Genomic DNA, 18,702 nt, shown 5'->3' on the forward strand with positions numbered 1-18,702 from the left:
AAAGTGGGTAGAGAGAGAAGGGATGACATGCAGCACGTGAAACAACATCATGATGAAAACAACAAACATTAATGTCATGGCTGTTCTCTCGATGAACCAACTCCTACTAACAGTAGTGGATGGAAACGCGCATTCATGCTCACTTGGTTTTTTCACTTTTCTGGAAATTCTGCTAAAAAGTTAGCTGAAAGCATCAGAAAAGTTTTCAGACTTGGATTTGGTTCAGTCCTAGTCAATCTGTCAACCAGATTCATTAGATTTTCCGCAGAGGGGCCTTTAACTAAAATGCTTTCCACTGTTGTAAAAGAAAAAAATTGTTATATTACTTAAATCCTTGATCACATGACTGAACACTTCATCAAACTGTTTAAAAATGGCAAGTAAGAGCAAAAAATCCTTATAGAGTATTCCTGGTTTCTTCTTCTCCTCATCAGTTACTGTACCAAGCATCTTGTGTGTTTTCAGAAGTGTTTGATGGAGTGCAGCATGTAATAACCTGCCTTAATTTCTCAAATGCCACAGTCTGTCCATACTGCATCTAGCCTATTTGCCCCGTGTCCTACACCGTGTACATCCCTCTGACGTGGGACGAGTTTGCAGTCTCCGCCAGCTGATCCTCTGACCCCTCCTGCTGATCAATACTGCCCCATCTGACCGCTTCTATTCCTGGCCACCATCCCTGCAGAGTCAGCCCCCTTCCCCCCTGCCCTTTTCCGCTTGCCTCGCTGGGACAGTCGTGTCCACTGCCAAGCCTGACTCATTTGAATAGAGATGCTTTCTGACGACACATTAAACGCAACATGGCATGTGACTCTGTGCGTGTGTGTGTGTTACATTGTTTGCTGTTCCCATATACAGCCATATGGGAACAGCTCCCTGCATAATTCAACATAAATTCACACGACGCACAGATATTAACAGATGACCAACATTCTGAAGCAGATCAGGGACATATGATTTATTTACAAGGCTTCCAGTGTAAAAAGCTGAGTGACCCAAAAATGTAATGAGAACAGTATATAAAAAGAGCCGGTCTGACCCATATCCAGTTTAAATATGGGGTGAGTGCATAAAAAGATACAGTTAATCTGATGGTGTCTTGGCCCAGACTAAAACAGCTGTGCTTTTAAAAGCACATGAAAGTTACTCTCTCTCTCTCTCTCTCTCTCTCTCTCTCTCTCTCTCTCCCCACACACACACACACACACACACACACACACACACACACACACACACACACACACACACACACACACACACACACACACACACAGATAAATGACTTTTTGGGGGTCCTCTGTAGTTGCTGGTGTTCAGAGTGTTCTTGAGATCCTTTGCTGCATCATTTGCAACCTGAAACAAGAGAAGAAGAGATCAAACCTTTTAGTGCAATAAATATAATACAAAACCAATTTTACTGTGTCTGCAGTATGCATGGACAAATAAAGAACTACACTGTATAGCAAAAAGTAGAGTAACTAATTGTCACCTGGAAATGGCAGTTTAGCTTTCCGCGGTTTCTCTCAGCTCAAATTGCAGCTCAAAAACACCAGAGATACACAAAGTCCAGCCTGGGACCATATTTATCTCAGAATCACTCCTGGGAATAATCACGCTTACTGAAGCACTCCTTATTTATTTCTGTAATGTCACACAATCTAGGGAAAAGCAGCAACAAAATTTTTTGTTACAGTGGATCCTCTTCTCTCAAATATTCTAGCCCTGCTATTATTTGAAATAGCCTGATTAAAAAATAACAGGATATAAGACCCTATAAATATATTTTACCTGTTGTAATTAAATTGAAATATCCTTAATTATGCAACTGACATTCAGCCAGGGGGACAGGACTGTGCTGTTACTGTGGACCCTCGCCATGGACATTACTCTTTATGACGTGCACAAGTGTGATCATAGTTTGATTTATGACTGGCAAAGTTGTTGGCTCTGACAGAATCATTGCTGTTGCACAGCAGCATTGTCTTGTGTGAGAACTGAACAAAAAACTTTTACCTTCAGTGAGGCCTCTTTGCTGTTTTTGACAATAATCCCTGATTTAACTACAGTCTCATTCAGCTCAAAAACTTTGAGGAGTGCACTGGGACAGTGAGGTTTAGTGGACTGGGGACAGTGGGACAGAGAAGCTGAATGGACTGGTGACAGTGGGACAGAGAGGCTGAATAGACTGGTTATATTATGCACTGACAATGACCAAGCAGAGAAGTTGTTCCGACAGGTGAGTAGAACAACAAATTCCGTTAATATTGCAACTCAGTGTACAGATGAGAGCGTCAGTGTTGCGTTGTGTGTGCGCTATGCTGCATGTATAATCTGTGCAGTCTCTTCTTTGCTTATATATGTGTATTAGTGGCTGCAGCCAATGTTTTTATTGCTAATACATCCCTGTGCTGTCTGCTGTGGTGATGTTTTATTCTACTGTTGATCTAGGGGCGGCTGCGGCTCAGAGGCAGAGCGGGTCGTCCACTAATCGGAAGGTTGTTGGTTCGATCCCCGGCTCCTTCCGCCACATGTTGAAGTATCCTTAAGCAAGATACTGAGTGAAAGGGTGAATGTGGCACGTAGTGTAAAAGCGCTTTGAGTGGTTGGAAGACTAGAAAGGCGCTATACAAGTACAGGTCCATTTACCATTTACCATCCTGTGTCAGGCTATTTAATGTATGTGGCTTAATAATGCCTGTTGCACTCGCCACAGTAGCCGTAGACCCTAACCCTCTAACCCTAAGCAGTCATCTATAGAAATGGAATTATTATTGAATGACATATTAAGTAAATTTGAGGGAGTTTACATCAGGGCTCATGTTGCTGATGTTGTTCCACTAGTGTATAAGTTGACATCTAATGCAGTTTATTTTGTAGCCTAAATAACATTTACTCAAAGTACATTTTAACTGACCTGACTGTTTACTTTTATCTAAGTTCATTTTTACACAAATATGCTTATTTTGACTTGAGTAGACTTTCTTTAAAGTAAAAGTACTTTTAGGTGACTACAGTATTCTAGTACTCTTTTCATCCCTGATTTTAACTTAGAGGTGAGTGTACACCGAGGGGCTTCATCACCACGGTGTTATACTATGATGCCACAGCTATTTCTGTGCTGTAACAGCAAAAACTGGAGCCTAACAGCGAGGCGCATTAACAGCCTCTGTCATTATTTTCCCCCAAACTGTAGAGGCCTCAGCCTGCCTCCCCAGTTCAGTTAGTCTGGGCCCTACAGCAACACAACACAAAGCAATTTGCTCTGAATAGCCACCCAGGACATTTTCAGTGCATTACAGAGGCAATCGGCATCAGCAAGTAAACTGGAGGAGAGCGACACTGAGTGACAGAGCAGCCGAGAGAAAACAGAACCAGATCGTGTGTGTGTGATAGACGAATAAAGAAATGGAGAAAGGAGAGCCAGACGGAGAATAGGATGGAGGGCTATTATCATGTTACAGGCGGCCACAGTGCTGGTCAAGGTGCTGAAGGTGCAATAAAAGGACAGAATAACCCCAGTTGTAATGGCAAGAGAGTCTTCATTACATAAGGCTGACTAAGGGTCAGTGTTAGAGGAAAGAAGATGAGGTCCCTGCTGTGTCCACAGCAGCTCAGCAGTGTTAATATACTGCAGGACATATTAGTTATTAGACACATTATGTCATAGCTGGTGATTATAGAGAGGCATTATTATAAGTTGTGTGGGTGGGATATTATGTGCATGTGTGTGTGTGTGTGTGTGTGTGTGTGCATATGTGTTTGATGGCTCAAGCAGCTGTATTTTTCTGCAAACTCATCTCTGCAGGTGAATATCCATAAAACACACACAGCCCCCCTGAGTCTGTCCTGACAGAACGGCACAATGTCTTGTTTCTCCTCTTTTGTTTGTTGTTTGTTGAAAACATCCAGCAGAGTTTAGGGCAGTGCGTCACACAGCTAACATGATGGCTAAAGTCAAGGTAGAATGGACAGCATGAGATTAACAGGTGCCCAAAGCCAGGCAGCAGAAGGATGAGAGAATATTATGGTGTCTGGGTTTACACCAACTGTGAATCCCACCGCCTTTTTGACTGCTCCGCTCCATCCACACAAAAAAACAGAGAGGGACTCAGATGGTTGGATGGCTCGATCTGGGCCGTGTCCCAGTTAGACAGAGGATGCCACAGTCTCCCATGTCCAGTTGGATCATTCATCCTGCTCTGGACTGGACACCTGCAAGTAGGATACTGGGCAGGGGTGGACGGTGGGCTTGAGTTCTAGGTCTGTTCCAAACTCCAGCGTTTGATCAACTGCTTGTTTCTTGCTCCATGTAACTTTGCTGTAGGGATGTCTTTCCGCTTTCCTAGATCTCAGCAATTACATTCATGAGTACAGCATTATCATAACTGATAAAAATAATGATTAAAGACAGACCCAAGTTATGATAAAACAGAATTATCCTTTAAGATCTGAGTTGTCACTGTCACCACAAAGGTTCCATTAACAATTAAGCAAATGGCCTAAATGGGATTTAAGTAGATGAATAAGTAATGAGGTGAACTGCTGTTTTGTAGTGTTTCCCCAAACACTTCCTGTTGACACTGCAGCTGATCTGCATCAGATCTGACAGAATGCAGGAGTTGGGAGAACAAAGAGCAAAACAAAGGAGAGGGCGTCATTTCCTGCTCTTCCTCTGTGAAATATGAATCTGATGATGAATGTAGATCACAGAAAAGTGGTGTTTTCTAGACAGTGGGGAATTTCATAGAAGAACTGCATTTTTTTATTTTGCCTTTCAATTCAATGTGCTGGAACCGATGTGAAGTTGCTCAGGCATGCTATGTTGCAAACCATTTCTTTTAAATGTGTAGCACAGACAATGTCAGATAGACCCAGTCCAATTTCTTTTTCTATTTTCCCACTGTCCCATCTGGTCTCAAAATACACACCACTTACAGTAAAAAATAACCTCACGTTCAAGTGTGGCCTCCTTCTTTAAACACGTGCTTGCGGTGACACATTTTGACATTGCATGTGTTGCTATCAAAAGTTTATTGTTGATGGAAGATAAATAATGAGTTTTGGAACAAAGACCTTCTTTAAAGTGCGCAGTAGGGCTTTGATGGCTTGTGACTCAGGCAATTAGAGTTTGGGAGTGTTACTCTAATAGGCTATTATGCATCTTTTCTAATTAGATATAAGACATGATGATACATGAGGGGGGTATTACAGAACTGCAGCTCTAATTATAAGCAGGGAACATTTTAATTTATATAAATATATTCAAGGATTATGTTTTTACAAACACACATACATGAATGTTAGCTACTTAGAGGTGATTTTCAGTCCTAAAAAGGGGCCACAACCAAGAGAAAACAAATGCTTTGTGGCGTTTGGCAGGCTATGTTCAGATTCAGTCAATAGCCTTGGGTTCTTTTGCTCCAGTCCTCCATGCTCTGCTGTCAGACACACCATGAGCTGTGTGTCAAGCAATATTGTACCATTCTTCAAAAAAGAAAGCCTCTAGTTCTTTGAAGGATGAAGGAAGTGGAAATCTACTGAGTCCCAAATTATTGATGTTGTAGCTACAGGTAACCTCTGAAATAAAATAGAAACTCAGAGTAAACAAGTGATAGAAAAAAATACCAAGCTTCTGGGCCACATTGTCTTGGCAGAGCTCCCCTTAATGCAAACATTACTGTAAGGGCCGTCCACACCAAGAACAATAACTATAACGGTAACCATTACAATATGAGAATGCACACTGATGAAGGATAAAGTTCTTCAAAGATGAGAGAAGTTAGAACAGGGCCTGCAACTCTTTAGCCGCTCTTCAGTGCCTCCCTGTGGCTGTGACAAAACATTATATGTAAATGAATAACGATACATTTTTAACTTTTTCGTCTATCATTGTAGGCCTAATGTGATTCTTACATTCGCAAATTGCAAAATGTGTAGCCATTACACACTGAATTAAAAATTGTTCAACATTTCGTCAACTTAAATGTGCGTCCTGACCCGGCCCCTCTTCCATTTTGCAGAAGCTCAACAGCGGTGGTTGCTAGTCGTCTCCCTAGCTAGTTAAAAAAAAAAAAAAAGTCTTGGAGGTAAATAAAAAATGTAATAGTGCCTGGACAGATTTGTTTGCTTTCACCGTCAATGCTGCTGGCTTACAAGTATACTTGATCGGTGGCAATATTTTTGGATCATCTGATCATCAGACTGTTTGGCAATATGTCTCAGGTAAAATAAAATTTTTATCTGTAATTTGCAGCCCAATATTGTGTGTTATAAGCGTTTTATAAGTTCATTACCACAATATCGTTCTTCAAATTGCTCTAAAAGTGATCCCAACGATACTGTTCGCCACTATCTTTATAGTTGTGGTGTGAACTCAGCCATCTACTTGATCATCTGTGATTAATTATAAAAAAAAACATAGTCACCAGTATGAATGCCAAGCTTTAATTGAAAAGTATTTTCATTATTATTTCATTTAAAATGTATGACCAAATTAAACATTTAGCTGATCTGAACTTTAATAATCACATTAACAGCCCCACTACTAAAATCTATTTCTTATTAGTCTGATAATGAAAACAAGGCCTGATATAAATAGGCTGAATTACTGTGTTTCCCTCCTAATTGGTTTTTCAACTAAAACCGCTCACAGACAGCAGCTCATTCAGTTATCCTCAGACACCTGCGTTGGCCATTTGTTACTTTCAGTATTATGAATTCAATACAATTTAAGGTCCTTCTTCTCATGTCCAAATCTCTAAATGGTGCGGCTCCACACAACATATCAGACGTGCCCTTATAGTTTATAACCCATCTTAAACCCAGCAGATCTCTCATTGCTCAAGGTACCAATCTCCTTAATCTCCCCAGAGCTGTCTCCAAAACTGATAAGAGCATTTAGCACTCAGCTTGCACCAATGTTGTTAATCTGCTTGACAAATCTCACATGTTTTAGACCATCCTTTTTCAATCCTCTTTATGTGGACAAAGATTAAGACTAGTTGTATGTACAGTGTGAAGTAGTTGTGTTCATTTACAGTAAAATCAACCTTTTTTTAAATTCAGTTTATTGTTCTCATAAAGTACTATAAGCATATATGTATTTTCTTTGTTTCTGGTGTTTGTCTTCTTTTCTAGTTTTTTTTGTTTTAATATTTTATTACCCCCAATGCACTTTAAACTGCATTTGTATTACATGTTGCTCTATAAATACACTTCAAGTTGAATATGTCTTGATTTCATATTAAGGAGTGGTTAAACTGGAAAAAGAGTTTCAGATACTTGGAGGATTAGAGCTACCTTTCATTAAGCAGTTCTGGAGGCTTGTGGAAGCAGAGAAAGTGATAAAAAGGTTTGACCTTTGACCTTCAGCAGCCAGGTGCACCATCATCTCTGCTAACCTGTCTGACCCATGTGTCTGCACTGGACAGCCAAGGCCAGAATCTGCTTTCATTGGGCTGCCGCAGTCAATTTGTCACACACACAACATGGACATATAACAGAGTGAGAGCAGCTCAGAGCGAGTCAGTAGAGATCTGTGTGTCACTGCAAACTAAAGGAAACAGTTTTATATGCACATAAAAAAAAAAAAATTTCTTATACACTTAACAGTTTATCCCTTTTTATATTTCTGTTTTTTTATCTGGCAATGTCGGTTGTCCGGTCAGTCAGTTGCTCAATCCACCACTTTGGCCCAGACTGAAATACAGTCAATAACTGACATGTAAATATTTGTGATAATTAGAAAATGTTAGCATGCTAACATGCTAAACTAATATGGTGACAATGGTGAACATTATACCTGCTAATTAGGAAGATTGTCATTATCAGAATGTTGGCTTGCTGATATTAGCATTCAAAGTTCAGCATCAACCAAAGCCCCTAGCATGGCCATAAACTCTTTTAAAGGTCCAGTGTGTAACATGTAGGAGCTACTGACAGAAATGGAATATAATATTCATAGTTGTGTTTTTATTAGTGTATAATCACCTGAAAATAAGAATGGTAGTGTTTTTGTTACTTTAGATGAACCATTTTCATCTACAGAGGGAGCGGGTCCACTTTCACGGAGTTCACCATGTTGAACCGCATAAAGTAGCCCAGAACGGACAAACCAAACACTGGCTCTAGATAGAGCCTTCATGTTTTCACAATTTCAGGAATACAGGAAGGCTGAGCTGTATTAAAATGGTTACAAGCTGCAACTTCACTGCTAGATACGACTAAATCCTACACTACACTGGTCCTTTAATATTTCTCAGTGACATTCAAAGCTCACTAAGCTGCTAATAATATTATGTAAGGAGTAATAAGGGAAAATAATCTTTTCTGTAAGATTTAATTGTAAGGGCAACTCGCACTGGTCTTGGTGGCTTACCTACATCAGATTTCATTTTTAGGAATTTATGCAAATCCTTTTGTGCCATTAAGCCCTCAGAGAGACAAATTAATTCGGCCTCGGCACCACCACCACCACCATTGTTATATTTCCAATAATCTCTCTGATGGATTTAGTGATAAGTGAAAATGACTGTACTATATGTTTATTTGTTTGGATTGCCATTTTTTTTATTAATTGTTTGTTCTATTGACTGTTGTATGTAAGCCAAATTGGCCCTCAGGGACATTAAAGCTTTGCTCTACCTGCATGCACAAACTGCAATCATAGCAACTGGTCTGAGTACTTAGTAAAATCTTCATGCTAATTTGGGGAGTATTGGGAACTGAGTGGAGTCTTGATAGAGATGCCCCTACCCTACAACAAGGAATAATGAGACTGACCTGCAGTATAATTTACATGATATGTGCAAAAAGGCTTTCATTTGGATTAGCATATTAGTGTGCTTCCCTCTCACTGAGCACGGTTACTGATCAGTAGTAGCATTATTTTGTCTGTTTGGTCATTTCAAATGGTCCTGTTTTGGTCAGAAAAGCAAATGTGAGGGCAACAAATAGAGAAAAACAAGATGGAAACATAAAGAAACACTGTACAACATACTTTACAGGTTTACACAACAGCTGGCTTCTGGGTTTACTGATGTGCACAAATAAATGTACACATCATGACATACACACGCACGCACGCACACACAAACACACGCGCAGGTACTTGCAAATGCATGCGTAGAGAAACATTCGCACACAAAACCCCCTGAAGTCAGCACATTTCTAGATGGTAAACAAGCCTGAGAGCTGCTTAACCATGCTGGTCAGGCTTCAGGCATTACTAGTGCACATAACATGAACCCACACACACACACACACACACACACACACACACACACACACACACACACACACACACACACACACACACACACACACACACACACACACACACACACACTCACGGAGCTGTAAACATTAGCAATATTTTCCCATTTCCTCTGCAGGGCAGACGGGGAGAGCAGTAGATCTTCAGGGGGGCTGAGCCCTTCACTGGTAATAATCTCCTTTACACTTCACACTGCCAGGGAGATGAATCATAGTGGATGGTGTCACTGTATGTAAGGGAGGGAAGGGGGCCCTGATGTGCCATGTGAAGGCTGGCCTTTATGGCCCTTGTGCGTGTGTGTGTGTGTGTGTGTGTGTGGATTCTGGGGTGCAAAGAGAGGCCAATGATCTGTATGAGATATTGTCAGCATACCAAAGGTGCAGAGCTGTTCATTAATGCAGATTAGGTTGCCTTGATTCACATAATTTTCTGTGCAACTACGAGCTGAAGGAAAATCAAAAATCTATACCCTGTAATTTGCTCAACAACTTTTAATCATCTTTTTAGGCTGATACACATATTGTATTTTTCTTAATCTTTTTATTTACGCCGAGACTGCTACAGTACAGATGTTCCTAAAATATAGTATTTTTTAGAATCTGACATTTGGAGAAATACACTGATACTTCTTACTGAAATTCAGATGGATACAATAGATACTGAATAAAAACTTCAAGTATTTTGCTGGCTGCTTACATAGTTACCTTTACATTATTGTATGTTTTGTTGTCCCATGCAAAAAATGTTATGCACTCTCTTTTGGGATAGTCTGAACTGCTTAAAGTTAAAATCCTTAGCAATAATAACCATCTTAAGTATTTACTTTCTGTAGTTACCTCTGTAAATGGTAACCTTTATTAGCAGTGGTCCACCATTCACGCACTGGATTGGAGCCTTCACATACAACAGAGATTCACAGAAAATTATGCAGCATGTAATCCAGCGATACTGTTTCTAATTTTAAACTCACTGATAACATCCTCAGTGTTTACTGTTCACTCACCGTAACTGCTAATGCTTCCTACTGCTTCATATTTATAGCATTCAAGGGTCAAACACAGGATGACGTTTTATGTCACAGGAGACACAACGTTTGAGTCAACACAGTTAGCATTGACTGCAATAGTTCATAAAAATTGGCCTACAAAAAAGTCATTTGTTTTGAGTTTAAGAGTTGATTTAGTTTAGGACGAAGCCAGGTGAGCTGTTTCCTCCCAGATATCAGAGTGGGATCAATCTTCTCATTAAACTCTTCTTAAGGAAGTGAATATGTGAATTCCCAAAATGTAAAACTATCCCCTTTAAAAGTATTAAAATGCCCTAAATAAAGATGTTTTTTTTTCCAGTGTGCCGCATATAAAGTAATTAAATGACCAATTTGTATTCCTGGCAATTGGAAATCTAAAGTTACCCTACGCTCAATATTCAGTACCAATCAGAATGATTATAATTGTTTTCTCACTCTTCTTGCTGCATTCCATGTGAACAGAAGGATTATTTTCATCTACATGGGGGCATTCATAATTCTAAGTGTGCAAATCAGGCTGCACATGCTGCACATTAGAATATTAAGTGGCACCGCTCTTGGATTGACTCTGACAGTCAAAGTGCAACCAGGCTCATTTCAACCTGGGGTTTGAATAAAATGCATGTAAACATGTTTGTGTGCTGATGCTGTGGTATTTGTGTGTCTGCATTGTTGGATTCATATAAATCTGTTTAAAATGTGCACACACGCAGAGGATTGGCCTCAAGGTCTTTTCATTTCACACAAATCCAAAATCTTTCCAACTTCATCATACTTCACTTTTTTATTCAACCTTTAACTAACTAAATTAGTTGAGTTAACAAATATTGAGTTATTTCTGTCATCAATATTCTTTCACAGCTTCATCTGAGAGCAGTCTGATGAAACAGAATCTCATGAAAATGTATGAAAAAGCTGGTTCGGTCTTATATTCTCACCTTTTCATCATGTTTCAACATTTCTTATAACAGCATTATCATGTTAGTCTTACCTACTTTCCCCATAACTACATTGAACATGATGATATGTATATATATGTATAAAGACGAAGAGTATGAAAAACTCTTTACTGGTCACACTTTTGAAATAACGTGCATGCAGATTAAAGCGAGGGAAGTACTGAGATGTCAACCATGATAAAATGGAATTTATAAGTATATTAGATGATGCAGTATCAGGTCTCAGACCTACACCGTGTGACGTTAGCAGTGACCTGACTGATGAGGACATGGCAGTGTGACAGAGGCAGTGACACCTGCCATCGAGCCAGTCCCCAAGAGATGCTTGCTACCTACGCAAACTGCTGACCGACTTCTGGGAGAAAAAAAAAATAGAAGCCAAAATTTATGGGTAACATCTGCGGTGTGGTGACAGGCCGCAAGTCAAGATCAGAGGGTGAGTTTTTAAGAACTTGTGTCTTCATGATTCAAAATGACATCCACAGCATATTTTATAGGAGTTGACACGTTTGCCTAATATTTATGACAGACACTGTCTGTAGCAGAAGCAGCCACTGATAACAGTAGCTGTAAGTTTACTCAAGTAATGAAGTACAACTACAGTATTTATGCTATTTCGTACATCTACACTCACATTCATTTGACAGTTAGAGTTAACGGTTGCTTGCCAGATTAAGATTTCACCTCAAAACGAGGTGTAGCAAAATGATCTGCTACTAAAATATCATGTATTTTCATAATACAACAGTATAGAAAGTAGTTCCATTATGCTGCTAATACACCCAGTTGCAAGTTGCTAAAAGCAGACTAATACAACAGCCCTGCAGTAAATCCTCCCTTCATGAAGGTTATAATGTTCAATTTTTGGTGAAACTGTTTTATAGAGGTGTTTATTTAGCTGTATGCTAATTTTGGAGGCTTTAGTTTGTGGTGCTGTTTAATGGTGTTGTATACTGTGAGCTGTTTCTAATATTTATTCTACCCTTATAAAAATAATAATATAATTTGTAAAAAAAAAAAAAACACTCTGAAAGGAGGCATTCTAAATGTTTCCGAAATTTGTACATTTAGCTGATAATATTATTACTTAAAGAACCAGTGAGTAGGATTTAGTGGCATCTAGCGGTGAAGTTGCAGATTACAACCATTTGAATGAAGCTCAGCCTTCCAAGCATGTAGGAGAGGAACATGGAAAACACAAAAGGACTTTTCTAGAGCCAGTGTTTGGTTTGTCTGTACTGGGGTACTGTAAAAACATGGTGGTTCAGGTGATTATACATGATGAAAGCACCTATGAGTTATATTTCATTTCTGCCAATAGATTAAAAAATAACAGTAGTAGCAAATAAGAGCAATAGCAGTTGTAGTAGTAATAGTAATAATGCATACATTACATTAATGACACCTTCAGATGCTTTGTACAATATTTCATACTAAAACACCAAACTCAAAGTCAGCAGCAGAGACCAAAAACTGTTGGCTGTGTAACATCAACAGCTTGCTTGCTGAAGTCCACTGGCTCCTTCCCCAAGAGAAATTATTTGCAAAAAATCTAATATTGCCCTGTCCTCGACCAGTGGAAGTGAAAAGCTATTGTGGTGGTTGACAGACACTGGGGGGTTTGTAATACAACACATTTTTATCACATTTCAAAGGTCCTGGAGGTTGATACTCTATATATTCAATGTGCATCCATTTGTTTAAACCGTGGTAGGAATCTTTGCAAAGTACTGCCCTGCTCTCATCATCTCCCAAAGCCCATTAAACTAACCTTCATTTCATATCGCCATTTCCTTAATGACATCCACTAACTTAAAACCTAGCCAGTCTCATTTGACTGACCTGTCCCTCTAAAAAGTACCTACAGCATCCAGACTAATCAGAAATTCAAAGCAGAGAGAATCAGTGAACAGTGAGAGGCTGAGTATCTGCTGCCTCTCATCTATCTGTCTGTCTGTCTGTCTGTCTCTCCCTGGTTTCTGCTCCAAAGCAGCTGCTTACCAATAGCCAACAATCGCTTTGAAGAGATGCCCCCTCATACTGAATTCTGATTGGGTCAATGCGATACGATTCGCTGCCATGTCTGACAGCTGTGCACCAGAGTGAGAGGGTGATGGAGGGGAGGTAGAGTCAGACAGAGGTAAAGGCAAGTAAGGTGTGGTGACAGAAGAAGTGGATAAAAGTGGAGGAAGAGAGGAAAATGAAGGAAGAGTAAAGAGATGTCTAGAAAGGGAGAAAGGCAGAGGGGGGAGAGGAAGTGAGACAGAGAGAAATGAGACATGTACAAAGAGAAAGAAAGGATGTTTGAAGCTGCCTGTTTGACATTAAAGCACAGGCTTTATAAGGCAGCTAAGCCTTAACACTGAAGGTGGGATGAGGAGGAAGAGATGAAGGGTCCCTCAGTTACACCCCGTCAGTGAAGAGAATTGACGTAACAAATAATACAATCTATGTACCTAACAATCTACACCACCGTCTATTCAACAGCAAGATTTACCACCGCGTACAATTTGTACTATATGTTCTATAACTATGTAGCATTATGCCAGGGCATCACTCATAAATTTATGAGCATAGCAGATGTTTGCATGCACAGTGAAAAAAAAAGACATTTGTGTGACGTTTGAGTTTGAAGTCAAATATTTATCATTGATTCACTACTCATCTTGCCAACAAATCATACTCTTGCCTCGCCTGTAGTAAAACACCATATTACTTTGATGCAAATGAGCTGTAGTGGGTGTGATGCATGGAATTGGATGCAGTATCTTCGGGAAACTCGCAGGCGATACAAGCCGCCACCACTCGTGTTGATCTACTACGCACCAAGACGCACATTACGGCTTATGAATGGCCTGGGAGACAAGGCGTTACGGTGGGCTGCAGCAAAAAAGCCCAGAGGCCACGGGTTCTTTATAGTGAGTAATGATGTGTGTGAGTAAGGGGAGGTGTTTGTGTGCGTAGGAGCTGCTGGTTTTCCCACAGTAACGAGTGAATGTGACAGCATATTGCAAAAAAACAAAAAACACACACATGCAGAGTATCTCCAGGGAACGGCGTAAAATGTGAGCGAATAAGCACGCGTGTGAGAGGGATAACGGCGCTGGAGCTACTGATCAGAGGGCTAAGATGAGAGGCTGATGCTGCATCCATTATCCATTATTTTCCTCAGGGGTTCTGATGAGTGTTTGTGGCCATATGCCTGAGTATGTGTAATAGAAAGGGGGAGAGTGTGCAGTAAAATGTGACCGACCGCTAACCAGGTCTTAGGAAATACTGAGGTCACGAATCCATTCAGATTGTTCAATTACACAGTGGTTCTCTCTCTTTTTCTGACGTGGCCCCCTTTAGAAGCTGAAAAAAGGGACCACCACCCCACAATTATTAGCAATCACCAGCAATGGTAGGGGGAAAAAAATAGATCCAAATTAAATTTGAGTGAAATTAAGTTCACCATGACACCATCAGCATGTTTGTTGATTTTTCCTACATAAATCACATTCATCCACCTGCAGTGGCTCTATGCTCTACAGTTTGAGAACCACTGAATTACACAGAAACTACAACAAATGTTTTCAGGTAATGACTATTCCATGTAACAAGTCACAGAATAAAATATATAATCAGCACAGTACTACCTTGAAACACAAGGGAATGTTTGGAACATAAAGGAGGATGTATTTCAGCACAAAACCTAATTATTACCTGATTACCCCATTAATGTAATCTTATTATCATTTTTAATCCAAATACTGATGCACTGATACAACCATTTTATTGTAAGGAGGTTACAATATTGTTAATACAAAACATCACTATATTACTTTTGCCAATTTGCTATCTTTAAATGTGTTTTCGGTGTGTTTGTGGCCAACGGATTATTGTTTTGACATGAGAAAACCAAAATTGGGAAACAAGCTGTTTCCCGAATACCATTTACAATAATATAATGGGTCGTTTTTTGTTTGTTGTTCAAAACAAAAAAAATGAGATTTACATTTTTGTTTCCCTATTTATAAATCCGTGTATCATTTGTTCTTTTCATATTCAATTGAGATTCCAAAATCGGAAAAAACGGTTTGTTATTTCGTTATTTGTTTATGAATCTGATACCAAAAAACAAATAACGGATAATTTTTTGTACTGGCCGATTTTGTTGTTGATATTTAATTTGTCTGATTTGTGTGAACCGGAAGTTATTGTCTTCTTGGTACCTTGCTCGGAGTACTTGGAAGTTTGCCGCAATTTCGCAAAGCCTGAAAAAACTCAATCATGCAGTGATTGTACTCTGTATTTTTTGAGTAATTTCGTATCAACACCATGGCCGCACTGGAACCATATGCTGATTTAATTAAAGACTTATTTGAAACTGGCAAGACACATGTAGAGATTTCTACTACGCTGCAGCAGATGGGTATCCAGCGATGTTCTGAAATGAGTGTAAGAAGATTCTGTGTTCAGCATGACCTTAAGCGAAAAAGACATGTATCGGACACGAGACAATAACTTCCGGTTCATACAAAGCGAAAAAATTAAATATCAAAATCAAAATCGATCCGTTGCCCGTTATTTAATTTTATCATCTGAGCAATAAATCGAAAGTACAAAAAATGAACCGTTATTTGTTTTTTGGTATCAGATTCATAAACGAATAAGGAAATTACAAACCGTTTTTTCATTTTCCGATTTTGGAATCTCAATTGAATATGAAAAGAACGAATGATACACGGATTTTTATAAATGGTAGTAGTTTGGTTTTCACATTTCAAAACAAAAATTCGTTGGCCACTTACTGTTTTCCCATTACTACCCATTCTGCCCCCCTTAACCATTGTTAATATCAAGCTAGTTAGATGGTATTAATTATAACCTCTTCATCAAACAATTACCCCACTACTATTATTATAAAAACCATGTGTAACTAAGTGCCTTTCTTTGTATGTAAACACCCCTTGAATTGCTAAAACACACAAATACCCAGACACATTTTTTTATGTGTCCTCAATCATAGCTAGACCCTGACAGCTAACTATAGCAAGACAGACAGAGGTAGACAAATAGAGAGCTAGACTGACAGAAAGACAGATAGCTAGGTATTCTTCTAGCTATCCATTTATTTGTCTGTCTGTCTGCCAGTCTGTCTGTCTGCTTGTCTTCGTATGTCTAGCTTTTGTGTAGACAGATAGATACAGACAGCCATATAGTTTAATGGATAGTTACAAAAATGCCTATAGACAGAGAGCTAGTTGGGGAGTAGGGCTTTCACAACAACACATTTTTACTATAGTTGCAAGGTTTGCTCCAGTAAAATCTTGATTGTTGTCAGTGATCCTGAGTGATTCCATGCAATGTTTCACACCATCTACCTAGCAGGAAGAAAAATGCCTATATCTATCTTTAGGATAAGCTTTACCAAATGAAGATTAAGTGTTTTTTAGCTAACCTTTCTTGCATTGTAAGGCATTTGCTTTGTTTCACAGTAAAGGCCTATCAGTACTGTCCCATAATAAACACATTTTTTATGGGACACGTCCAGAAAGTGTTGTATTAATCAACAGAAGCTTTATCTTTTGCTTCCTGCAGGAAATTGATGGTGAAGAAAAGAAAGCATTAGGGCCCCTGCTGTGACAATGTGCTGATAAATACTGCTAAATAAGGCAATATGATGTGCAGGGGATTGTAATATGTAGCGTAAACTATGTAAATTTATACATGCATTCGTATTTTACACGTGAACTACCATAAATCTGGTTGATGTTAGCTAAAATTATATTATACACAACAAGCAGGGACCACAGCTCACAGTAGTCAACTACTCATTGAGCAGTTGGTGGAACCTCTACTAGACAGACAGAACAACATAACTAAAAAAAACAGACAAATAGACAAACACATCTTTATTCAGAGAGTGATACTTGGCTCAGTTTACTGTGATGAGGTGCTCTGAAGTGCTCTGGGCAGATGTCTATCTAATGCTCTCCGTAGGATTATTAATATTCATCAGCATCAGCCAACTGTGATCAATTGCACAAATACACAAAAGCACTCACACAAATGTATGCACAAAGTCAAACAAACTGAAATCAACAATCCAGGTATTACTACCCGAGATCTCAGAACAGCACTGGCGTGAATGAGCCCACACTCTGTCTGTGAGTTTAAAAGAAAAGCCGGGTACTTTTCATGGAGCAAAAGCAGAGTAAGCAGGGCTTTGAAAAAACCTGAGCTATTGTAATGGAACGTGTTGTCTGAATATTTTGAAAAGTGTACCCTGGAATGAGAAAGCAGTTTTAGCAAAGCAGGGTAAAAGTCTTCTCAAGTAACTAAATGCCAGAGTATACTGTATCATCAAAAACTCTAGACTTACTAACAGTCCCATGGGACCGCAGCGTTCATTATGCACCATAATACGTTCATTTTGATTAAACTAGCATCATACTGATACTGATAGAGAGAAATTATAAAGTTTTCCTGAGGGTGGCACTTGAGGAAAGGCCTGGAGGTAACCAAAATCAAGACGAAGGTAGGAACCACAGTTACCAGTAGTTGAGGGGATATTCAAAGCTGGACTATTAATCAGGCAAAGCGGACAACTGCCCTGGATGGGGACACCCAGGTACATGGTGTAGCAACTGGTTTGTTATTAACTAAACACCACTGAGGCACAATATATCTGATCTTGAGGAGGATCCTGGTTTAGTTTTAAGACTAAGAAGATTATTTATGCTTACATGTTGCATAATTTGCAGAATCCTATGTATCAATGTTCTTGTCTGACGATGGAGTTGCACAAAGAAGGAAAAGATGGGGGCATCTGCTCTGGACACAAAGTGTGGAGGACTAGACTCAAAACTGCTGAACTACTGACTGTCATTGTAATGAACTCCTACAGAAATGTATTTTAAATTAATTCTGTTAGGTACAATGGACAATTGGCAAAGATCTCTTAAATAGTTTAACACATAGTTCAACATTACATAACAAAGCTAAGGTGGGAATCTCATTAATGTCTAAAGCCTAAAGTGGGAAAGGCTTTTGAGAGCGTTAATCCCACTCCTGACGCCGCAGAGCATCGTTGCTGACTGAAGCACCTTACAAGCGGGAGTGAAGCGGCCCGCTGGCACCAACGCTGCAGTCACTAAGCAGGGGTGGACTTCACATAACAGCCACTCAATGAAAACAAAAGCCCTGGCCCTGTCTGCTGAGCCTCTTTTCCCCTCACTGGAAAATCTAATAACCGATGTTCGCAGCATCTCCTCTGCCTTGTCCAAGGCTGACGCGTCCTTATTACAATAGATCGGCCTCAATTGATTTGTCTTTAGAAGCCTCAGGGAAACAAAAAGGCTCCATTGATTTTCTGGTTTGTAGTGAGGGCATGTAAGAAGTTTGAGTTTGTGGTGAAGTGGATGATAAGAAACCTGGATGCCTAGTGTACGCACGAG

At 39.5% G+C, this 18,702-nt stretch overlaps 1 protein-coding gene across 2 annotated transcripts in view; it reads right to left on the minus strand.

Annotated features, from left to right (window-relative positions):
- Positions 1-943: 943 nt before the first annotated feature.
- LOC127354969 (endonuclease V-like) overlaps positions 944-18,702 on the minus strand; it is a 60,003-nt gene continuing 42,244 nt past the window's right edge. For both annotated transcript variants that reach the window (XM_051385375.1, XM_051385372.1), the window contains one exon: positions 944-1,353. The gene's annotated coding sequence lies outside the window, so the exon portion shown is untranslated. The remainder of the gene's footprint in view (positions 1,354-18,702) is intronic.

The sequence above is a fragment of the Dicentrarchus labrax genome, unplaced genomic scaffold, assembly GCF_905237075.1.
Source record: "Dicentrarchus labrax unplaced genomic scaffold, dlabrax2021, whole genome shotgun sequence".
NCBI classification, from domain to species: domain Eukaryota; kingdom Metazoa; phylum Chordata; class Actinopteri; family Moronidae; genus Dicentrarchus; species Dicentrarchus labrax.